At 43.5% G+C, this 26,286-nt stretch overlaps 1 protein-coding gene and 1 pseudogene across 1 annotated transcript in view; both read left to right on the plus strand.

The window, feature by feature from the left end:
- The window catches only part of LOC126183839 (relaxin receptor 1-like), an 847,723-nt gene that overhangs the window by 32,475 nt on the left and 788,962 nt on the right, over window positions 1-26,286 (plus strand). The window lies entirely within an intron of this gene.
- Window positions 912-1,029, plus strand: LOC126185718 (5S ribosomal RNA; annotated as a pseudogene).

A 26,286-nucleotide genomic window follows, 5' to 3' on the forward strand; every position in this document is an offset into this window, starting at 1 on the left:
TTTCTACAGCCGATATCTATTAAAATTTCGTGACAGTAGCATAAGAGTGGAGCTAGTACCTCCATTATGAGGATGCCAATCAGGTTTGCTTTAAATAGACGCTGTAACGGTCGTGAGTGTTAGTTACCTTTGGGATAGGATGTGGTGAGTTGATGATACTCAAGACTGCCTTTAAATCGACGAAGACGCCATGTTCAGTACCTCACAGAGTTTGAACGAGGTGCCGGTCGGGGTGGCCGAGCGGTTCTAGGTTCTACAGTCTGGAACCGCGCGACCGCTACGGTCGCAGGTTCGAATCCTGCCTTGGGCATGGCTGTGTGTGATGTCCTTAGGTTAATTAGGTTTAAGTAGTTCTAAGTTCTAGGGGACTGATGACCTCAGCAGTTACGTCCCATAGTGCTCAGAGCCATTTTGAACGCGGTCGTGTAATAGGGCTACGAAAAGCTGGATGTTCCTTCTCCAATCTCGCAAAAAATCTTAGCAACAATGCAGCCACTGTACATGATTGGTGGCAGCTGTGGTCACGGTAATGTACGGTGGAAAATGATCGGGCTGCTTATGGCCACGTGACGTTACCAAGAGGAGGACCGTCGTATTCGACGTATGGCTGTGGGGCATATACTGCATCTGCAGCAGCAATTTGAGCAGCAGCTGGCACCACAGAGCACAGCTCCGAGCCAGACGCCCTACAGCGTGTATTCCACTGACCCCAAACCACCGACATTTGTGACTTCAGTGGTGTCAACCGAGAGCTCATTGGAGGTCAGGGTGCAGGTCTGTTGTATTTTCTGATGAAAACTAATTCTGCCTCGGTGCCTGTGACGACCGTGTGTTGGTTAGGAGGAGGCCAGTTAAGTACCAGCACTCAACTTGTCAATGTGCTATACACACTGGACCTATTCCTGGAATTAGCCAACGGCCTTGCCGCGGTGATAACACCGGTTCCCGTCAGATCATCGAAGTTAAGCGCTGTCGGGCTGGGCTAGCACTTGGAAGGGTGACCATCCGGTCTGCCGAGCGCTGTTGGCAAGCGGGATGCACTCAGCCCTTGTGAGGCAAACTGAGGTGCCACTTGATTGAGAAGTAGCGGCTCCGGTGTCGGAAACTGACATACGGCCGGGAGAGCGGTGTGCTGACCACAGCCGACGTGGTGGACGAGCTGTTCTAGGCGCTTCAGTCCGGAACCGCGCTACTGCTACGGTCGCAGGTTCGAATCCTGCCTCGGGCATGGATGTGTGTGATGTCCTTAGGTTAGTTAGGTTTAAGTAGTTCTAGGGGACTGATGACCTCAGATGTTTAGTCAAATAGTGCTCAAAGCCATTTGAACCATTTTGCTGAACACATATCCTCATACAGTGACGCCTGTGGGAGGAGGATGACACGGCGGCCGGTCGGTACTATTGGGCCTTCATGGCCTGTTCGGGAGAAGTTTAGTTTTTTATTCCTGGATTTATGGTCAGGGTGTGATTTCGCGTGACAGCAGAAGCACTCTCGTGATCATCCCACGCACACTGACTGTAAAATTGTACGTCAGTCTGGTGATTCCACCTGTTGTACTGCCATTCACGAACAGCGTTCCAGGGGATGTTTTCCAACGCGATAGAGCTGTTGTAACCTAACGTGATCTACAGAGTGTCGGTATGTTGCCTTGGCCTGCTCGTTCACCAGATATGCCTCCAACCGAGTACCTATTGGACATCGTCGGACGACAACTCGAGCGTCATCCACAACCAGATTAGATTAGAGATTAGATTAGATTAGAGTAGATTAGTTTTTCGTTCCATAGATCCGTGCTGAGGAGATCCTCGTGGATGTGGAACATGTATTTTTTTTAAGCTGAAATAACAATACTAATAGTATGAATATATACAATACATCATTTGTTTCTATTAAAAAATTCGACAATGGAGTAGAAGGAGTTGGCCACTAGTAAGTCTTTCAGGCTCCTTTTAAACTGATCTTTATTTGTAACTAAATTTTTTATGTTTGCTGGCAAATTATTGAAGATGAGTGTTCCTCAGTAGTGGACCCCTTTTTGAACTAAAGTAAGTGCTTTTAAGTCCTTGTGCAGATCATTTTTGTTCCTGGTATTGTATGTATGAACTGAGCTGTTTGTTGGAAAAAGAGATATGTTATTTAGGACAAATTTCATTAAGGAGTAAATATACTGAGAGGCAGTAGTTAGTATACCCAGTTCTTTGAGGAGGTTCTAGTGGTTACGATGAAATATCAACAAAGTTAATTAAGACATGCTCTTGTGAGTTTAGTAAAATTCTAAGTTACTTGTGTAACCAGTCAATTATAACTGGGACATTTCCTGACTGGCTAAAATATGCAGATGTTAAGCCTCTATTCAAGAAAGGGGATAAAGAGATACCATCAAACTACAGACCGATTTCACTTTAGCCAGCATTCTCAAAAATTTTAGAAAAAGTAATGTACAGGCAGCTTCTCAACCATCTGAGCACAAAAAAAAAACATATTATCAAGAACAGGCCGGCCGAAGTGGCCGTGCGGTTAAAGGCGCTGTAGTCTGGAACCGCAAGACCGCTACGGTCGCAGGTTCGGATCCTGCCTCGGGCATGGATGTTTGTGATGTCCTTAGGTTAGTTAGGTTTAACTAGTTCTAAGTTCTAGGGGACTAATGACCTCAGCAGTTGAGTCCCATAGTGCTCAGAGCCATTTGAACCATTTTATCAAGAACACAGTTTGGATTTCTGAAGTGTTCTGATATCGAGAAGGCTATTTACACCTACAGTGAAAATGTACTTAATTCATTAAATAACAAATTACAAGCAGCAGGTATTTTCTGTGATTTGTCAAAGGCTTTAGAATGTGTGAACCACAACATCCTTTTAAATAAATGAGAATTCTATGGTGTCACGGGCAGTGCTGCAAAATGGTTCAAGTCATACCTCGCTAACAGGAAACAAAGGGTGTCAGTGCAAGGGACTAGTGAATTAAGTTCCTGTATTGGCCAACCAAGTAGGACAGACCCGGAACTCCAAAAAATCTTCAAATGTGTGTGAAATCTTATGGAACTTAACTGCTAAGGTCATCAGTCCCTAAGCTTACACACTACTTAACCTATATTGTCCTAAGGACAAACACACACACCCATGCCCGAGGGAGGGCTCGAACCTTCGCCGGGACCAGCCGCGCAGTCCATGACTGCTCGGCTAATCCCGCGCGGCCACGGAACTCCATCCCTCAAACTGACCTCCGTCACCTGTACTTGCAATGCATGCACGTTTGCGTGCTTTCTTTCAGCATTCTGGCGGTTACGCCGGTTATTAATGTACCAGCATTTCACATTTGCAGTGGCTTACCTTGCGCTTAAATTAACCTGTGATCTTGCATTGTTAATCGCTTAAATATGTTACCCAGACAAAAGTATTCCCGAAATTTCATTACCTTACATTAATTATTTTTTAATGTTAAGATTTTTGCCCGGCAGTGTATTTTTGCGGAGACAGCAACCGTAATGTTGACTCTCCAACGTTTCAGCATCAGCTAATAAACTTCTTGGCGAGTCTTTTTGCTTTTATACCCCAACTTCCCTGCTCAGTCAGCAGGAATTTCTTCTCATGTGCTGAATCACGTTCCCGGGAAAAGGCCCCTTTCTCACAAAAACCAAGCTTGAGGAAACATATAAAACCTAAACAAGCACCGAGCGAGGTGGCGCAGTGGTTAGCAGGCATCTGCTGGGATAGTTCCTTTCAAAGGGCACAGCCGACTTCCTTCCCATTCCTTCCATAATCCAGTGGGACCGATGACCACGCTGTTTGGTTTCCTTACCTAGACCAACCAACCAACTTAAACAACCTGAGAATTTTTTTTCTGCGACACAAAAAAAAAAAAAATGAATTGAATCTTCCTCCTCCAGTTTTGCGAAGGCTAATCAAACCTATCTTCTCCTCATGACTGCATGACTCTATAGAAGCAGAGAAGATGCTCTGAATTTAAAAAAAGAATGTTGGTGGCAAACCATTTTTAATACATCAGTATCTCTTTGTGTTATGGAGAGAGAATTCCTATTGCTGTGCAGATAATGCTTAAATGTAGCGGTTTGTGTCTCAGCAGCAACGGTATGCGCGCCAGCATCCGTGCGACAGATAAGATTACGTACTTCTTTACATATTGCAGGCTGTCATCTGCAGTGTGCTTTGGTTGCCTGACTCCACATTCTCGAAGTAGTACTGACTAATATTTTTAATTCTTCTGCAGAAACGCATAATCCTGTACGTGATTTTGGATCGAAATCAATGATTACGTAGACTGCTTCTTAATTTAGTCTTTCACTCTAGTATTTTCGTCACGTCATGAATTATTAGGCGATAATCAATTCTTCGCGAACAGATGTTATCGTGTGAATTATTGACGACTGCTTTCGAAGCTAGCAATAATACTAATCACTTAAACACTTCATTTCTACACAGTGTTCTAGTAAATAAAATCGATAAGTACTTGCTATTCAGTGGAGAATGTTTACAATCGCTAAGTTCAAGTGCATTTTCGTTCCCTTTCTTAATCGATATGTAATTCATCATCTGTCACTGTTCATCCATCAATTTTACTTAATGCAGGCTTAACGATTTGAGTGTATTTATAGCCTAGATTTGAATTTAATGGTTTGTGAGAGAGATGGCTTTGCTTATGCGCATTGCGAGTCCCGAGAATTTTACCGTAATTTTGAAGATCTCGAGCTGTGTGCCTCGTTTTAGAAGGTCTAATTTAATTAGTTGATTATATAACATTCTAGTTCCTGGGTATCTCACATTGTAAATTACTAAACCATCTCCTTTGACAGCCTACTTGCGAATTACCAATATCCACACTTTTGTTGTTGCTTCAAATCTGATACCGTATACAGTAACATGTGTTCTGTCTGTTGGTTTACTAAAAAATGTTGCCAGTGTACCCCATGCTGCCGAAATAACTTCCTTTCATGTCTCTGCTTTATCTCCATAATAATAATAATAATAATAATAATCATCATCATCTCCTTTTTTTCTTCATCTTCTTCTTTCAATAACACGCTGTTTTCTTCAGAACCATCTCTTTCGTCTAGGTATGTCGTATTCTCCTGTCAGAATAGCTCTAGCGGTTGAGAAACAGGTCTCAATGCTCTTCAAAGTACAGAGTCAGCTTCAGCTTGCCTTTTTTGCAGCAAGGCTAGTTTCTTGCGAATATTTCGTCGAGATTTCAGCACCTGACTTTTAAGACTAATCTTTCATTGAGTCGAATTGAGAGACATATTAACAACTGCACTGTTCAATTACAACTGAAGCAATTACAAGCAAACGTCTCAGTTTAAACCACTGCTCATGTGTAGCGCATGATCTCAAACAGAAATGTAGTAATTGAAATCAATACGATTTCGCCTGTTATTTAAATCATCATACTTGCTTACAACCAGAAAATTATATGGATTCTTACTCAGTGCTAGTTTATACATTTCGAGAGCTGTATTAAAGTCATACATCGATTAACACGATCGCTGAATATAAGCCTCAAATTATGTTCGTCTTGTCTGAAAAGAATAAGTACATTAGCATTGTCTCGGAATTTTCCTACATGTTTGTCGTAGATAAAAGCTGTGTATTCCATAATGACGTCTCATACGAAAGCATGCTTTCACAAGAACTTGCTTATAACAACCAATAGCGTCGAAAATTAAAAATCGAAAGCGATAGTGCTTTGTCAGGCAATGTTACAACCTCAACACTAGAATGTGTGAAATATCCATTAAATTCAAGTTTTCAAATATTTGTGCTAAAAATTTACACTTATATTGCCGAGGGGATTTGGAATATACACTGCGCCACAGAATTAAAGGATTAGTTACTCGAAACGAAGTAATTGTCTCCTATTACGATGTAGCAATCTGAAATTTGTCTCAAACATACCTACATACTTCCTCCGTAATAGTGCGAAAGCGTGGCACCCTGCGACGTCACCCTCGGAACCGGTGGCGCTTCAAACATGAAGATGCCGATACATGTGAAAAAGGACCAAAGGCCAGAAGTTAATGTGGGCTGTAAGGTGAGTTAATGATGTCACATTAGCACTAGATTTCATCAAAAAACGTCTGCCCAACACCGCCGTGGACGTGTCACACGATGGGAACATCATTGCAAGCCCTCTTGCCCACATTTTACTCCTTCTTTTGAAGCCTCTACGATAGAAGACAGAGCCATGACGCTCAGGGTTGACATCACGATTTTCTTATGGGTGGCTGAGGAAAACATTTCAGACACAGCGCCGCTAAGAATTGTCAAGAAAAGGCCTTAAGGGGTGGCATAAAGGCCGTCAATGGATCCATTCCTTTCCTTGGGGCGTCCGTTACAACACATTTAGCGGTAGAAAATGACAGTCGGCAGTGCGATGAGCAACAGAACGAAGTTCTTGAGAACCTTTGACACTGCTGACAACCCACGCACGCTTCATTGCCCTCCTGTGATGTAATCACTTGTTGGTTGCAACAATGCCACATGTGTGAATAAAATGGCAAAAGATGCTTCTAAGACCCCCCCAGTTCGGCATCACCAACATTGCCACCCACCAACCCACCATTGTTGAGCGCTTTAAAAATGTACCTGTACAGAGACAATACACGTTTGAAAGTCTGAACAATGGCGGGCTGTTGACACCGGTGGTGTTGCCATACTGGGCGGCCTTAGAGGATGCTTTGCCATTTTATTCGCGCATGTGTCGATTTCGCATCCGTCTCTCATCACCCCACAGGAGGGTGCAAAGAAAGAGAGCTGTGAGTGCATAAGCAATCTTTGCTGCTTCTGATCACATTCGAATTTCGTCGAATGATTTTGAACGATCCCTAGTGATACCACCCCGTGGACTAGAGGAAAAACTGCAGTGACACTGCACTCCAAAGGGCTGCAAGCACGTTCAGTTCAATGCGGTTGCAAGCCCATTATGTCCTTAGAAAAGGGTTGAGTCACCTAGGGGTGTCAGCAATGTCAAATGTTGTCAAGAATGTCGTCCTGTTGCTCGTCACATTGCGGACAGTCGTTATCGACCGCGAAATGTGTGGGAATCAGCTTCCCAAGGAAAGCGATGGTTTCATTGACGTCCTTTACACCACCCTGTAAGGTCTTTTCGTGCCAGTTCTTAGCGGTGGAGTGTCTTAATAGTTTTCCTTGGCCATCCATAAGAAAACCACGATTACAACGCTGGACGCCTCGTCTCTGACCTCGATTCAGAGGCGTCAAAGGGATGAAATATGGGTAAGAGGTGGTGTGACGACCTTCCTAATGTGTGACACGTCTGCGATGGCGTTGGGCAGAATTATGGAGCAGTTCGGTGAAAGTCTGACACTATTAACACACCTTACACTTGAGATGAATTTCCGATCTGTGACCTACCTCGACACTACTGCTGTACTGCCCAGCACATTCCCCTGTCTGTTACCCACGGAAAGCATCTGGTCATGGACTACCGAGAGATTAGGACGCCACCACTGGCACAGCCACTACCATTGATGAACGTGCAGCAGCCTGGAATGGCGTATCGCTATGTTTCATCCAAGCTCGGTTCGACTTGATGTCTAGGAGCGTTAGTGCCGTTGTTGCTGCTGCAGCTGGAAACTCCGTGTACCATATTTCTCACTCTGTTTACCCCCAAATCGTTTATAAATTTAATAATGTATTATTTCTACTATACTGTAAACGCACAATAAGTAAAATTTCGTTATTTGCTTTTATTCCAGTCGTCGCAATTTCAATGGCCAGCACTGCGTAAAATCTTTTTTACAGTGAAATGTTTTGTGCTGTCTCAAATTAGTTTGATGTAATAATCAGTTCGAGGATATTTATTCACGGTGCTAGGAAACACGATGATTAATCTGTTTCTCGAGCAGTGACCGGATAAAGCTTCCGTGCGGCGGAATATCGAGCGTCTCTCGGGTCTACTGTCTGCTGAATCTCTCAGGCAGCGAGGTAATACACTTCGACCAGACCGTAGACAAGATGCTATCAGTTTTGAGAGCCACAGCGAGATTACACATGCAGCTTGGACCATTCTCGGCTGCCCGACGTAGGTACATTCACAACTTTTCGCAGCGTAATGCTACCTGCCAGTCACTACTTTACAAGTACAGCCAACACTTGCGTCTCGTCAACTCATTTCATAGTCCAAGGAGCCATAGTTCTTACTGAAATTTATTTTATAATTCCAGTACTTGCTACTTCAGGTAGCGTCATTGTGAAGTGTGCAATTATGCTCCTCACTCCAGAGAGCTATTTCATATTAAAGACGTTTTTTATTTGTGTAAGCTAAAAGGTAGCTTTCGCACGGAACAATCGGGCCCGACTGACCGCCATGTCATACTCTGACAATGGGGTCATCGGATGCGGTGTGGAGATACATGAGTTCAGCACACTGCACTCCCGTTTGTTTTCGGGTTTCTTGACCTTCGAACGGCTTCTAATCTATCTAGCAGTTTCTCAGTTGCCCTCACGAGACTGAGTACACCCTGTACAGTCGTTCCATCAAAGAAAAATCCTTGGCAGTACCGGGAATCAAACCCAGCTTCCCTGTATGATAGTCAGCTTTATCGACCACACACTTATGGAGGCAAACGGTTTATTTCTGTAAGAGACACAAATTTAAATTCACAACTACGGAACAGGCAGCTAGTAAAGTACTATGCGAAGACTGGTGCCTTCCGTGCGTAGTTTTGAACGATATCTGCGTGAAACTATGCGCTGGATTAACTATCTTTGATCAAGCTGGTGCCCAATCCCGGTAATAATAATCAGTGCTTATCAACACACGCTTCGATAAGTTTCAGGCTGGTTACTCACTTTCGTTCCCGTACGCGATACAGGGAATGCATGATTCATAGTCAGTCATCGCTTAGCTTATATTTCCTACTTATTTTGTACTTGTTACACGTTAAGTAATCATAATACAACTATAAAACAGTTTTAAAAGTTAATTCATTAGATTTCTGTTGCTTACATAATCCTTTGTCTACAAACAGCATAAACAGTTCTACGATGACCACCAAGATGGCGTTGTCAGGCGTGCTTGCGGCAGTAGCTGGTAAGAGGCGGCGTAGCTCTCGCGCAGTTTCGGACGTGACACGGTTTCGATGGGGGCGGGGGCTGGAGCGGCGACGACTACTGTTTTTGCGTGGCTGGTCGTCGAAGTTTCTAAAGTAAGCACAGTGTTTGTATTCACTCTGTTGATGTAGTAGCTTGTCAGGTTCTCGCATATTGCGACTGGGTTTTCGTAATTCGTCCACTCAAAAACTGTTCTTGTCGAAATTTTATGCAACATGCTTAAGTGATTATCGACAGGCTCTGCTGAACGCTAAGTAGATTTCGAATGTTCATCAAATGCTATCCTTTCAAAAATACTGCAGGACTGTGGACACAAATAAGAGCAACATAATCAATTATCTTTTTACTCCCAATGAAACGTGTTCTGTAAATCTTGCCTATCTGCCCTAAACACTTTTTTAAAAAAGATGACATAAGTACTTGTACGTAGGCCTATGTCAAGCATTAGAATATTAATTGTAAGCTTTGGAAGGGACTCCATTTTGCACAGATCTTGATAGTCTGAAGATGACTCTCTGTGAGAGTAAAAATCGGTAGTCAACACATTATAGTGGCATCAAGGCCGACTATTATCCTACAGTGTTCTATAGGTTTTCGGACGATAATTGCAATTCATTTTGTTCACTCCCGAAGGCCCGAATTAGCCGGCCGCTGTGGCCGAGCGGTTCTGGACGCTTCAGTCCTGAACCGCGCTGCTGCTACGGTCGCAGGTTCGAATCCTGCCTCGGGCATGCATGTGTGTGATGTCCTTAGGTTAGTTGGGTTTAAGTAGTTCTAAGTCTAGGGGACTGATGGCCTCAGATGTTAAGTTACATAGTGCTTAGAGCCATTTGAACCATTTTTAGCACGATTTAGGACTTAGAAATGTTAACATTACGTTTAACGTTGTAAGGGGCCATATTATTATTGTTATTAAGAAAATTTATCTTTACTGTTATTTACTGAAGAACCTATCTTACTTTTACAAGGTTATGTTTCAGAGCTGTAATATGTCAATGAAAAACATATTAAGCAGACCATCAGCTGCTCTGTAAATTTATTAAATGTACTACTAGTTCCGTTGTATAAGCACCATCTTCTTGCACTAGTCAAAAATTTGTTATAGCATTTTGCTTTGTCACGTATTAAACATAATTGCCTTAGTGGTCATTGACCTTGCTGTAACTGACGTTGAACACTAAATATACAAAACAATAGCCCACAGACAAGCGGAATACGTTTTTCATCAATACAGTTACGAAATTTTCGATTTCGTAGCTATGTGAACGTGATAAGAGTTATTTGGACAAGTCTCACAAGAAGTTTATACGTCGCTTTCTCGGCAAGATTACAGATGTATCAGTTATCAGAAGTGTTTGACATTTGATATAAATACTGAAGTTTGTCTATTTAAGTCAGTATTAACAGTACTACGTTTAACACATGAGAAAGGAAAATGATACAACGAATTTTTGACCAGTGCCAGCAGATGGTGTATATCGACCAGAACTAGTAGCACATTTTATAAAAGGTTATACGGAAGCTGATGATGCGCATAAATATGTCTCTCATTAATCATCTAACAATCGTCCAAAGACTCCTCCTTTATATGTCATCTCTACGTACACTGACGGAAAAAAGATTTAGAGCACCTGGACACAAGAGGTCGCCTTGAACCAACGACAACCGATCCAGAGGATAGTTCATATCCTAATAATGGTGCCAACGACGTCCGTTCGCAAATGGCGTAGTAGCATTGCTACCAGAATGCTTTCTGTTTCTACCCTTGAAAATGGAACCCTGAGCATAAGACTAGTCGTAATCAACCACAATTAGATAAGGGGCCGCGACGCCACGGAGACGCACTCGTGCATCTTACAGCCAACTGAGCGAGTCAGAGGCCAAATTGTGGCCTTTTGAGTACTGAGGCGGCCTTTTCAGAGAATGGACTTAAAACTGAACAAGCCACGTCAGTTCCGCGCGACGCTGGTAACATTTAACACGTGAACACTCTCATAGCAGATGTGTTTCTGGACGCCGCACGTATACTGACGCCAGCCAAGATCGCCATATTGTAAAGAAGGCAGTGGCAGATCGTACACACTCCACAGCACAGATATGAGCAAACGTTACACCTTAAGTGTAAGAAACGAACTGTTGAAAACTGCTTACTATATTTATTGCATTTTGACAACGGGCACGTACACCACAAGTCCACTTACCAGTCACGCCGCCGCATCGATGTGCACGGCACGACTTGTGCCGTCAGAGGATCACCTGGAGGCTGTTGGCGCTCCGTGATCTGCAGCGATGAAAGCAGATTCTGCCCGTACGCAATTGACGATCATTTGCTCGCACGGCGTAGACCTAGTGACGCTTCCTCGAAGGGAGCATTATTCAAGGTCTCATAGTCTGTGGCGCGATAATCAACAACTCTCATTCACCTTTGGTGTAAGTGGGAGGAACGCTCACCAGACTTCCGTATTTACAGAATGTTGTTCGACCGTTTCGTTTGACGTACTTGTAACAAGAGGGTGATGTGTTATTAGAATAGGATAATCCGCGCCCACACATTGCCAGTGAAACTCGACGTGTTCTACAAGACATGGACCAGTACCCCCAACCAGCGTGCGCGTCGGACTTGCTACCACTAGACCACCTGTGGGACATAGTAGGATGCCAAGTGACTCATGCGACTCGTTCAAGCACAATTCTTTCATAGATGCACGAAGAGGTCGCGCAGATGTGGAATGAAGTATCCCAAGACAGTATTCGCCGCCTGTACTATCGACTCCATACGAGATTCAGTGTCTGCATTGCCACCTGTGAATGTCACACGGATATGAACGCACTGGATAAGAGTGTGAAACACCGTGAGAAATGGATGCGTGAACGTAAGCGCAGATGCTAGCCAAACCTGCTGGTCGCACTGTTGTATTTGACCATGAACGGTGCCTGTGCAATATCCTCAATACGTTGCAAGTGTCAGTCGTGATCACAACAGTGTTCTGTGAATGTGAGTGCATTTTGCTGGAGCTAAGTGAACTCGAACTTGGCTCGTAAGATGGGTGCATCCGTTACCAGAGTAGTCCAAATATTTGGTGTTTCAAAAGGCACCGATCGAAGATTTATACCGCTTACAGGGAAAGTGTAAAAATATCATCAGCTAAGTCACAATGTGGTTGAAAATGTGTGCTGAATAATCGTGACAGACGGTCAGTTCGATTTTACAAAGAGTACTCTGCATTTATCGTGAATCTCTCGCCCAGTGCGAAGTCCTAGGCGACTGGAAAAAAGCGCAGGTGTTTCCAGTATATAGGAGAGGTAAAAGAACAAACCCGCAAAATTACAGACCAATATCCCTACCTCCTGTCTGCTGCATATATATATATATATATATATATATATATATATATATATATATATATATATATTCTCGTCTGGAATATAATAAACTTTCTTGAGACTGAGGGAAGTTTATATACGCGAATCAGCATGGCTATAGAAAGCATCGCTCGAGCGAAACTCAGCTTGCCCTTTTCTCGCATGATATACTGAGAACTTTGGATGAAGGTCAACAGGCAGGTTTCATATTTCTAGATTTCCGGAAGGCATTTGACACGGTGCCCCACTGCAGGCTGTTAACGAAGGTACGAGCATATGGAGTAAGTTCACAGATATGTGAATGGTTCGAAGACTTCTTAAATAATAGAAACTAGTATTTTGTCCTCGACGGCGACTGCTCATCGGAGACAAGGATGTCGTCAACAGTGCCCCAGGGATGTGTAATAGGACCGCTGTTGTTCTCTATATACATTAATGATTTTGCTGACAGTGTGGGCAGCACTCTGCGGTTGTTTGCTGATGATGACGCGGTGTACAGCCGGCCGAAATGGCCGAGCGGTTCTAGGCGCTACAGTCTGGAACCGCGCGACCGCTACGGTAGCAGGTTCGAATCCTGCATCGGGCATGGATGTGTGTGATGTCCTTAGGTTAGTTAGGTTTAAGTAGTTCTAAGTTCTAGGGAACTGATGACCGCAGCAGTTAAGTCCCATAGTGCTCAGAGCCATTTTTTTTTGACGCGGTGTACGGTAAAAGGTGTCGAAGTTGAGTGACAAGGAAGATACAAGACCAGTTAGACAAAATTTCTAGTTGGTTTTATGAATGGCAGATAGCCCTAAATGTGGAGAAATGTAAGTTAATGAGAATGAGTAGGAAGCTCAAAGCTTTAATTTTTGGATACAGTATTACTAGTGTCATGCGTGACACAGTGAAGTCGTTTAAATATCTGTGCATAACGTTGCAAAGCGAGAAGAGGTGGAACGACCATGTGAGAACTGTGGTAGGGAAGGCGAATGGTCGACTTCGGTTTATCCGGAGAATTTTAGAAAAGAGTGGTTCACCTGTAAAGGAGACTGCATTTAGGACGCTGATGCGACTTTTTCTGGAGTACTGCTCGAATATTTGGGAACCGTACCAGGTCGGATTGAAGAAAGACATCATAGTAATTCAGAGGCGGGTTCGAACAGTACGTATTACGGAGATGCTTCGAGAATTCAAATGGGAATCCGTGGACGGAAGGCGACGTTCTTTCCGAGAAAATTTAGAGAACCGGAATTTGAAGCTGACTGCTGAACGTTTCTATTGCGGCCAACATACAGGGTGTTTCAAAAATGACCGGTATATTTGAAACGGCAATAAAAACTAAACGAGCAGCGATAGAAATACACCGTTTGTTGCAATATGCTTGGGACAACAGTACATTTTCAGGCGGACAAACTTTCGAAATTACATTAGTTACAATTTTCAACAACAGATGGCGCTGCAAGTGATGTGAAAGATATAGAAGACAACGCAGTCTGTGGGTGCGCCATTCTGTACGTCGTCTTTCTGCTGTAAGCGTGTGCTGTTCACAACGTGCAAGTGTGCTGTAGACAACATGGTTTATTCCTTAGAACAGAGGATTTTTCTGGTGTTGGAATTCCACCGCCTAGAACACAGTGTTGTTGCAACAAGACGAAGTTTTCAACGGAGGTTTAATGTAACCAAAGGACCGAAAAGCGATACAATAAAGGATCTGTTTGAAAAATTTCAACGGACTGGGAACGTGACGTATGAACGTGCTGGAAAGGTAGGGCGACCGCGTACGGCAACCACAGAGGGCAACGCGCAGCTAGTGCAGCAGGTGATCCAACAGCGGCCTCGGGTTTCCGTTCGCCGTGTTGCAGCTGCGGTCCAAATGACGCCAACGTCCACGTATCGTCTCATGCGCCAGAGTTTACACCTCTATCCATACAAAATTCAAACGCGGCAACCCCTCAGCGCCGCTACCATTGCTGCACGAGAGACATTCGCTAACGATATAGTGCACAGGATTGATGACGGCGATATGCATGTGGCCAGCATTTGGTTTAATGACGAAGCTTATTTTTACCTGGACGGCTTCGCCAATAAACAGAACTGGCGCATATGGGGAACCGAAAAGCCCCATGTTGCAGTCCCATCGTCCCTGCATCCTCAAAAAGTACTGGTCTGGGCCGCCATTTCTTCCAAAGGAATCATTGGCCCATTTTTCAGATCCGAAACGATTACTGCATCACGCTATCTGGACATTCTTCGTGAATTTGTGGCGGTACAAACTGCCTTAGACGACACTGCGAACACCTCGTGGTTTATGCAAGATGGTGCCCGGCCACATCGCACAGCCGACGTCTTTAATTTCCTGAATGAATATTTCGATGATCGTGTGATTGCTTTGGGCTATCCGAAACATACAGGAGGCGGCGTGGATTGGCCTCCCTATTCGCCAGACATGAACCCCTGTGACTTCTTTCTGTGGGGACACTTGAAAGATCAGGTGTACCGCCAGAATCCAGAAACAATTGAACAGCTGAAGCAGTACATCGCATCTGCATGTGAAGCCATTCCGCCAGACACGTTGTCAAAGGTTTCGGGTAATTTCATTCAGAGACTACGCCATATTATTGCTACGCATGGTGGATATGTGGAAAATATCGTACTATAGAGTTTCCCAGACCGCAGCGCCATCTGTTGTTGAAAATTGTAACTACTGTAATTTCGAAAGTTTGTCTGCCTGAAAATGTACTGTTGTCCCAAGCATATTGCAACAAACGGTGTATTTCTATCGCTGCTCGTTTAGTTTTTATTGCCGTTTCAAATATACCGGTCATTTTTGAAACACCCTGTACATTGCGCGTAAGGACCACGAAGATAAGATACGAGAAATTACGGCTCGTACAGAGGCATACAGACAGTTGTTTTTCCCTCGTTCTATTTGCGAGTGGAAGAGGAAAGGAAATGACAAGTAGTGGTACAGAGTATTCTCCACCACGCACCATATGGTTGCTTGCGGAATACCTATGTAGACTGAAATGAAGAAGATTGTGACGAAAAACAGGATGACAGTCGTAAAAGTGACTGCAGAACTTAATGTCGCCCTCGCGAACCTTGTGAGCACCAAAAAAATACGAAGGTAGCTCCATAAGCAGAGAACGGGGGGCGAGCTGGAATTCTGAAACTACTCAGCGGTGATGAAAAATGTCCGTAACAGGAAAAGGTGGTACTGAAGCCACACAGCATGAAATATGGAGCAATGTAAGAAAGTCATTTGGTAGGACGACTTTTGCTTTAACCTGTTTGTAACTTCTGCCCGTGTTTCCGTCTCACAAATGAAACATGTCAGCGGATCGGTGATGATTTGGGGAGCCATATCATGGTATTCCATGGGCCCCATGGTTACTTTTTAAGGTCGCGTTACTGCAAGGATTATGTGACCATTTTGGCTGATCAGGTCCAGCCGATGCTACAGTCATTCTTCCCCAGTGATTATTATGCGTACCAAGACGATAGGGCAGTTTTTCTCACAGCTCGCATCGTCCAGCACTGGTCATGTGATAAGGAGGATTAATTATCGAATCTCCTCTGGTCACCACAGTCACCAAGCCTGTATATACACTAACGGAAAGAAATCGCAACACCAAAAATTAATTAATGTACAGTAATGAAACTTCGGGAATGTATTTGTCCAGATAACATATTTAAATGATTAACATTGCGATATCTCAGATTAACCTGAGCGCAAGATAAGCTAGTGCAAATGTGAAATGATGGTACATTAATAACCAGTGTAACCGCCAGAATATTGAATGGAAGCGTGCAAACGTGCATGCATTGTGTTGTACAGTTGCCAAATGTCAGTTAGTGGGATGGAGTTCCATTTCTGTTGCAGTTGGGCGGCTAGTACAGGGACGGTTAATACTAGTTGCGGATGATGCTGGAATTGTTGTCCGATGACGTCCCACATGTGCTCGATTTGAGACAGATCTGGTGATCGAGCAGGTCAAGGTAACATATCGATACTCTGTAGAGCTTACGATATTGCAGAGCCTATGTCATTCTGATTACGATGCAGAGTTCCTTTGGACATGCATGTAGACGCATGGTTGACGGCATATGGAAGTTTGGGTCTTGCCGTGACTCGTGCACGGATAGCCAAATGGTAAGGCGACCGCTCGCGATAAGCGAGAAATCCGGGATAGAGTCCCAAAAAAATGGTTCAAAAGGCTCTGAGCACTATGGGACTTAACATCGTAGGTCATCAGTCCCCTAGAACTTAGTACTACTTAAACCTAACTAAACTAAGGACATCACACACATTCATGCCCGATGCAGGATTCGAACCTGCGACCGTAGCAGTCCCGCGGTTCCGAACTGCAGCGCCTAGAACCGCACGGCCACCGCAGCCGGCCGATAGAGTCCCGGTCCACCACAAATTTTCATTGTCGTCATTCCAGTCTACAGCTGATGGTTGTCCTTATTCGCAAAGGCGAATTCATTTGATGTACTCTGTAGAGCACGTTGGGTTACAACAGCCGTATGTGGGCTAGCGTTATCGTGTTGGGAAACACCCCCTGGAACGGTGTTCGTGAATGGCAGAACAATTGATCAAATCATCAGACTGACGTATAGTGTTGTGGTTGGCAGGAGAGCCAACACCGTGTTACTAGAGGAGGCCGAAATGCACGCGTTTTAGCTCACGCATGCTGGCGTGAGGTCTGGAACAGGACAAGGAAATTAAAATTTAGAAAATCGGACGTAGCTGGTGGAATACTTAACTTTAATCCATTAATGATGAACGTCGGTCTTGACGGTACATGATTCACAATATCAATAGTAACTGATAATGGCGCCTTGCTACGTCGTAGCAAATGACGTAGCTGAAGGCTATGCTAAACTATCGTCTCGGCAAATGAGAACGTAAGTAGGCAGTGAACCATCGCTAGCAAAGTCGGCTGTACAACTGGGGCGAGTGCTAGGAAGTCTGTCTAGACCTGCCGTGTGGCGGCGATCGGTCTGCAATCACTGATAGTGGCGACACGCGGGTCCGACGTATACTAATGGACCGCGGCCGATTTAAAGGCTACCACCTAGCAAGTGTGGTGTCTGGCGGTGACACCACATATAGTTTTGCAGTCAGTGTGCGTGGGATAATCACGAGAGCGTGTCTGCTGTCATACGAAATCGCACCCTGGGCCATAGCTACAGGGATAGGTCCAGTGTGTATAGCCCGCAGGCAAGTTGGGTGCTGGTCCTCAACTGGCCTCCTCCTAACCAACACACGGTCGTCACGGGCACCGAGGCAGAATTAGTTTTCATCAGAAAATACAACAGACCTCCACCCTGGCCTCCAATGAGCTCTCGGTTGACACCACTGAAGTCACAAATGTCGGTGGTTTGGAGTCAATGGAATACACACTACAGGCTGTCTGGCTCGGAGCTGTCCTTGAAGTAACCCATTTGTAACAGTTCCTAGTGGTAGCAGCTGCTGCTCAAACTGCTGCTGCAGATGCAGTACGATACGTCAGAGCTCCACGCCGAACACGGTGGTAGTCGCTCTCAGTAGTGCCACGTGGCCGTCCGGAGCCCGGTCTTCTTGCGACCATCACTTCTGGCCATCATGTACAGTGGCTACATTCCTGACAAGTTTTTCTGCAGTATCGCAGAAGGAGCACCCAGCTTCTCGCAGCCCTGTTACGCGATCTTGTTCAAACTCAGTGAGGTGTTGGTAACGGCGTATTTGTCGCCTTAAAGACTAACATCAACACACCACGTCCAATCTCGAAGGAACCAATGCTCACGACCGTCACAGCCTGCCTTTAAAACAAACTTGATTTGTTACGAGTGCCACTCTTTTGGAACGGGCACTCAATCTGAATAGACGTTGTCATTCACATGTAAAAACACGCCTACCAACTTTTGTTTGCGTCGCACAACTCTTCCTAGGTGTTGCGATTTTTTTCCCTCCGTGTGTATTATTGAGCCGCTGTGGTCTACTTCGGAGAGAAGGATGTGTGATCGCTTTACACCTCCGTCATCGTTACCTGATCTTGCCACTATTTTGTAGGAATGTGGTATGAGGCTCCCTCGAAAAACATTCAGGATCTGTATTTATCGTTTCTGAGACGACTGGAAGCTGTTTTGTATGACAACAACTTTCCTGCATCCTATTAGGGCATGGTAATGTGTTGTGGTTTTGGTTCTTCCATACCAGGTATCTCAGAATCGACTGACCTATTTATTTTTAAATGTAATCATCTCATATACTTCCTTATGTTTTGTTACTACACTAATTAAGAGTACATTGGAATTATTTTTTCCAGAAGTAGAGTTTATCTTTTGCTTTAGCTGCTTTTTTCCCCTAAAGTGCTGTCTGTACTTTTAGTTGCTTACTGATATTTAAATATGGGGAACAGTTGGGTTACGATACCTGGTATACAGTCGGTACTCCTTGCAACCTGCTTTAAAATATCGATCTCTCTTCTAATTTCGGACTCATCCACGTGAGTGCTTCAGTACTCTACGGATGAGGAGCTCAAAATGGGTTTCCTTATACCGATAAGAATAGCATGAATTTTCACTGATAGAATGATTCATACGTGCCGATTCTATATGTACAGCTAATTATTGCATAAGTTAGATTTTTTAATAGATACGTCTTGAACCATTACGGTACAATTGTTCTAGTTTTCAAACGTTAACTTTATTTTCTGGTACAAATTATTTGGCTTACTTGCTTTTTTCCTCTGTCTCGTTTCCATTTGGCTACCCCTTATAAAAGACCTATCATTATCGGTATGTGGGAATGCGGATATTTGAGGATATATCTGCCAATACTTTCTGTACTAACTATTTTGCGTATAAAAGTCTGCGCCCTGGTGGACGTCAGCTGATCTACCTAGGGATATCCGTAATAAGAATTACTTTATGGTTAAATATTAAAGGACAGTCTCAACATTACAATTTTCTTCTTTTTGCATTGTATGTAAATAAACAATGTTCGATATAAAACCGGTGGAAAGCTTATGACATTGGCAAATATTGCTTGTTGAAATAATTTTACGTTACGGTAAATTAACGTTCGTTTTATAAACGGACTATAGGAATAACATTTAAATGTGTGGAAGACGACGCTGTACAACACGCCCTCATTTAACTTTCCCCCTCATTTAACTTTCCAACTGTGTGGAAATGTACCAAGAAAATTTCGAAAAACCTGTTTCAGTTATTACGACAGGAAGTTATAATTTACGCAACGTACCAAGTTTGTGACTGATGAAGTTATATTAAAATGTGGTCACGACCGGCTTCTTCTTTCTTAGTCAGTGGAATGTGAATTGCGAGGCCCAACTTCAGCGTAAGCCTACGGCCAGAGCTCCGGCGTGAGGAAGGAAGGAAGGAAGGAAGGAAGGAAGGAAGATTGGGTAGACATCGAGGTCATTAGAGATGGAGCACGAGCTCGGAGTGAGTCAAGGACGGGGAGGGAAATAGGCCATGCCATTTCAAACGAACCATCCCGGCATTTGTTTGCAGTGAATTACGGAAATTACGGAAAACCTAAATCAAGATGGCTGGACGCGGGCACTTGGTGCAGGGAGTGGCAACTGACCCTTAACATAGACAAATGTAATGTATTGCGAATACATAGAAAGAAGGATCCTTTATTGTATGATTATATGATAGCGGAACAAACACTGGTAGCAGTTACTTCTGTAAAATATCTGGGAGTATGCGTGCGGAACGATTTGAAGTGGAATGATCATATAAAATTAATTGTTGGTAAGGCGGGTACCAGGTTGAGATTCATTGGGAGAGTCCTTAGAAAATGTAGTCCATCAACAAAGGAGGTGGCTTACAAAACACTCGTTCGACCTATACTTGAGTATTGCTCATCAGTGTGGGATCCGTACCAGATCGGGTTGACGGAGGAGATAGAGAAGATTCAAAGAAGAGCGGCGCGTTTCGTCACAGGGTTATTTGGTAACCGTGATAGCGTTACGCAGATGTTTAACAAACTCAAGTGGCGGACTCTGCAAGAGAGGCGCTCTGCATCGCGGTGTAGCTTGCTCGCCAGGTTTCGAGAGGGTGCGTTTCTGGATGAGGTATCGAATATATTGCTTCCCCCTACTTATACCTCCCGAGGAGATCACGAATGTAAAATTAGAGAGATTAGAGCGCGCACAGAGGCTTTCAGACAGTCGTTCTTCCCGCGAACCATACGCGACTGGAACAGGAAAGGGAGGTAATGACAGTGGCACGTAAAGTGCCCTCCGCCACACACCGTTGAGTGGCTTGCGGAGTATAAATGTAGATAAATGTAGATTTAGATGTAGATGAAACGTCGTCCTCCCGAGTGCGACTCCAGCGTGCTAAGCACTGCGCCACCGGCGTCCCGAACATGTTAACATGGTATACAAAATTTCAATATCTGTCGATGGGGATAAAAGACTTTCTGAAGCAGATATCATTTCTCCTGTCCGCGCAGTCTTCTGCCTCAACCAACTCTACTGCTGTGTCTTACTGATGATTCTAATTTGGACTCACCGAGAAAGTCCGTAAGTTCGCTGAACTTCTGCTGCAGCTGCAGAATCCTAAACATGACCACTACTATAGATCGCGCAGCCATTCCATCTCATGTCGTCTGTACTGTGTCCTGAAACACTCGTTGGTCTTTAGCGGTAACCGATAAAAAACTTACGAACTGTTTAAGTAGAAGCTGGATGTCCGCAGTTGCGTTATGGGTGATTCTTCCTCGTTAGTTGATTTTTAGTGTCCTGTTTTGAAAGAACCGACTCGCGAATTTCCCGATTACTCTCTTGCAGCCACACAAAAATAAACGTCGAGAGGTTAAAAATTGTTCAGCACCTTGTCTACGGGCATGTTTTACTAAAATTTCTCTTACACGTAACTAATTCGCCATTACTTTCCAGGCAGCGTATTTAAAATTTATAATAAGTTCAAGCAAAATCAATCACCAAGATTCAATTTAGTATCTGATTAGGCAAAAAAATGGTTCAAATGGCTCTGAGCACTATGGGACTCAACTGCTGTGGTCATAAGTCCCCTAGAACTTAGAACTACTTAAACCTAAGTAACCTAAGGACATCACACACATCCATGCCCGAGGCAGGGTTCGAACCTGCGACCGTAGCGGTCCCGCGGTTCCAGACTGTAGCGCCTTTAACCGCTCGGCCACTCCGGCCGGCCTGATTGGGCAGCCATAGCACTCTTAACGAAAATAAAGCACATATTCAACTGTAGTTGTACATTTTTATTCGTTGTAAAATTGTCTGCGATTCCGCGTAAGCGTAGGTTTAGATCCAACCAGCATTTCGTCGCCTATCGGAATGGGAAATACTATGGCTTTAGCAATCGCTGAGTACGTTTTTTTTGTTTTTTTTTGTCATTTTGTTCGCAGGAAGTTACACAATTTCCTTCGGCACAGCTGCGTTTCCGGCTGACCTAAAAGAAACCTTTGCAGAAGAGTACTGAAATAGATATCTAATTACAGGCAGCCACCGATTCCCTGAAGACCCCCCCCCCCCTCCTCTCTCTCCCTTTCTCTCTCACCACCCGTTCGCTGTCACACTAGTTAGTCGTTTAATTAGCCTACTTCCGTCACGCTTCGTCAGAAGGCCACTTCCACCTCCTACCCGCGAAAGTTTACCTTTCGCTTGTGCAAAGACCACCGCTGTGGTGGCTACCTGACACTGAACTGTTCTTGACACTGAAGAACCCGATCTTGCACAGGGTGGTGAGAGGTGAAGGTTGCAGCGATTCATTGTTTAATAATTCGTAGAAACTAAAGCATTCTTTGATCACGAATTTCTTTATTTAATGCAATTACCGGTTTCGATCATTTCGATCATCATCACATTCATATAAAGAAAGGACGTGCATACTTATGAATAAGAGCATTAGAATAGGTTACAATATAAATAGTACCGTTGTTTCCTATGACTTCAGAACCATCTGACAAATAACATATCTGTCTCCTTAAACTTAGTACTCACACGAACTCCTATTTTTCACTGTTTGACAGGCTGTCGCAGTCCTTGCATAGCCTGGATTTCTGACCCTATCGTTCTGACTTTTGTACCTGGCTCCATGCCTCACACATACTACTCACAAGTTTGCACGTCCTTAATTTTCTAGATTTGTGTCTTCTTGGCTCTGTTTTCGTTATCTCGTTCTACCTGTGGTTTATTTTCTGTCCCGCTACGCTGCCTTCAAGTCATTTCATAAAGTGCTGTGCATGTAGTACGCACTTGAGAGCTGGCATTTAAAAAAAATGGTTCAAATGGCTCTGAGCACTATGCGACTTAACGTCTGAGGTCATCAGTCGCCTAGAACTTAGAACTAATTAAACCTAACTAACTTAAGGACATCACACACATCCATGCCCGAGGCAGGATTCGAACCTGCGACCGTAGCGGTCGCTCGGCTCCAGACTGTAGAGCCCAGAACCGCACGGCCACTCCGGCCTACTAGCTGGCATTTCTAATTTTACCTAATACCTTACTAACGGTCCAAATTTTATGCTCCAACTGTATTTAAATTAGATTTTAAACTCATCCTGTTTTGTCCCATGCGGAATCTTATACATCCTATCTCTGGCTTTGTAACACAGCACTGTAAACCGTGCTTAAAGTTAGTGACACTTATCAGCCAAACACTGTCAGTTGTTTGCATTGCAAACTGCAAGCGCAGTGTGAAAACTGCGGTCACACATTACGGATCATGCGTGTTTATCACTGTTCGAATATTGTCATGTTGTTATATCTCGCGACGATGCCACTCCCAGGTAAAATTTTCATCTGCTTCTTTCACTAAGCTTCATGAGACAGGTGTGTTATTTGTCAGTTGCTTCTGAAGTCACGTGAATTAACCTACTACTTATACTGCTGCAACCTATCATAATGCTCTTACTCATAGGTATGCGCATCCTTTTTTTTTCATGAATCTAACTATGTTCATAATGACCGAATCGGGTAACTGAATAAAACAAAGCAATTGGGAGCAAACACATCTGTTTCCAGGGGTTCTTATAAAGGGTGTCATTTGTAAATTGCTGGTTCCTTTGGTTTATTGGTAGGGATGTTCCTGGCGAAGCTAACTTTCTCCCTCGCTCATTAACCACTATGCGTAACTCGAGAACGTACTGAAAAAGCTATGATTTTTTCAAGGAGACGGAGCGCGAATAGAGAGGATCAACATTCTAAAACGCATAATGTCACGGAAAGTAAAACTTCCAGAAGAAACGAAAAACATACCTCGCAAAATGTATTTTGTTATTTTTCCGAATTTTACGTGAAAAACTCAGGTAAGGATGTTGATAGAAAATGTATTTATTGCAAGGTTTTTCCTTACTGACCCCATTCATACAATTATAGTCGGTTGTGACTTCAGTATACCCTCGATATGCTAAAGCCGGCGACAGGCATAAAACGCCATCCGAAATTGTTCTGAATGCTTTCTCAGAAAATTATTTTGAACAATTTGTTCATGAGCCCACTCGAAGCGTAAATGGTTTCGAAAGCATACTTGACCTCTTAGCAACAGACAATTCTGGACAAATAGGGAGTATCATGACGATTACAGGGATTAGCGAACACAGGGCAGTTGCTGCTAGGCTGAATACCGTAACACCCAGAACCTTCAAAAAGAAACACATAGTACATCTATTTAAAAAAACCGATAAAATGCTCCACTCCATCCGATCTGATCATGTAAGCGTAGAAAAGATTTCCAGGGGATAGTATTAACGGCAATTGAGAGATACATACCACATAAATTAATAAATGATGGTACTAATCCTCTATGATACACAAAACGGGTCAGATCGCTGTTGCAGAAGCAATGAAAAAAGCATGCCAAATTTAAAAGAACGCAAAATCACCATGATTGGCGAAGTTTTGCAGAAGTTCGGAATATAGCGCGTACTTCGGTACGAGATGTTTTTAATAATTTCCACAACGAAAGTCTGTCTCGGAATCTGGCGGAAAACCCAAAGAGATTCTGGTCATACACAAAGCATACCAGTGGCAAGACGCAATCAATACATTCACTGCACGATAACAACAGTTAAGTCACTGATGACAGTGCCGCTAAAGCAGAGTTGTTAAACACGGTTTTCCGAAACTCCTTCACCAAAGAAGACGAAGCAAATATTCCTGAAATCCAATCAAGAACAACTGCCAAGATGAGAAACATAGAAGTAGATATCCTCGGTGCAGAAAAGCAGATTAAATCACTTAATAAAGGCAAGGCTTTCGGTCCAGATTGTATACCAGTCAGATTCCTTTTAGAGTATGCTGATACAATAGCTCCATATTTACAACCACTCGCTCATAGAAAGAACTGTACCAAAAGACTGGAAAATTGCTCAAGTCACACCAATACCCAAAAAGGGAAATAGGAGTAATCAGCTGAATTACAGGCCCGTATCACTAACGTCGATTTGCAGTAGGGTTTTGGAAAATATACTGTGGTCGAACATTATGAATTACCTCGAAGAAAACGATTTATTGACACATAGTCAGCACGGATTAAGAAAACATCTTTCTTGTGAAACACAACTAGCTCTTTATACTCATGAAGTAATGAGTACTATCGACAGGGGATGTCAAATTGATTCCATATTTTTAGATTTCCAGAATGCTTTCGACACCGTTCCTCACAAGCATCTTCTAACCAAACTACGTGCCTATTGAATATCGCCTCAGTTGTGCTACTGGATTCGTGATTTCCTGCCAGAAAGGTCACAGTTCGTAGTAATAGACGGAAAGTCATCAAGTAAAACAGAAGTAATATCCGGTGTTCCCCAAGGAAGTGTTATAGGCCCTCTATTGTTTCTGATCTATATTAACGACATAGGGGACAATCTGAGTAGCCACGTTAGATTGTTTGCAGATGATGCTGTAATTTACCATCTTGTAAAATCATCAGATGACCAAAACGAATTGTAAAATGATTTAGATACGACATCTGTCTGGTGCGAAAAGTGGCAACTGACCCTGAATGAAGAAAAGTGTGAAGTTATTCATAAAAGTATTAAAAGAAACCCGCTAAATTTCGATTACGCGATAAGTCACACATATCTGAAGGCTGCACATTCAATTAAATACTTCGGGACTACGATTACAAATAACCTAAATTGGAACGATCACATACTCGTAGGTTATGTTATGGGTAGAGCAAACCAAAGACTGTGATTTATTGGCAGAACACTTAGAAGGTGCAACAGGTCTCTTAAATAGACTGCTTACACCACGCTTGTCCGTCCTAACGGTGAGTATTGTATCGCTATGCTGTGTGGGATCCGCATCAAATGCGACTGACGGATGACATAGAAAAAGTTCAAAGAAGGGTAGCTCGTTTTGTATTATCGCCAAGTGGGGGAGGTTCAATCACCAGTTTTCTCCTCCGAATGCAAAAACATTCTGTTGGCACCCACGTACATAGGAAGAAATGATCATCCCGATAAAATAAGAGACATCTGGGCTCTCACGGAAAAATGTTCTGAGAGCGTCATACTGAGCCATTTTTCGATTATGCAGGAAAGAGTGTCATGTATGGTGGTCATCTGTGTATTTCACTTTAATGTGTACTCCCATGTTTTTGAGCCAGTTAATTCGGGGGGGGGGGGGCAGTTTCATCCTTCTTCCAAAGATATTTCTGCTCATACAGCGTGTATTAATGTCATTAATGTCCAGAATACCAAACAGGAGGATGAATATGGCTTTACGTGATCGCTTATGACTTCTGATGGAAATTACCTGAAACATGCATATGGTGCATGTGCATACAAGACATCTAATGCCTGTTGTCATTATAGCGTTGAAGGCATCTCATTCACTCTCAG

Source organism: Schistocerca cancellata, chromosome 4 (genome assembly GCF_023864275.1).
Source record: "Schistocerca cancellata isolate TAMUIC-IGC-003103 chromosome 4, iqSchCanc2.1, whole genome shotgun sequence".
NCBI classification, from domain to species: Eukaryota; Metazoa; Arthropoda; class Insecta; order Orthoptera; family Acrididae; genus Schistocerca; species Schistocerca cancellata.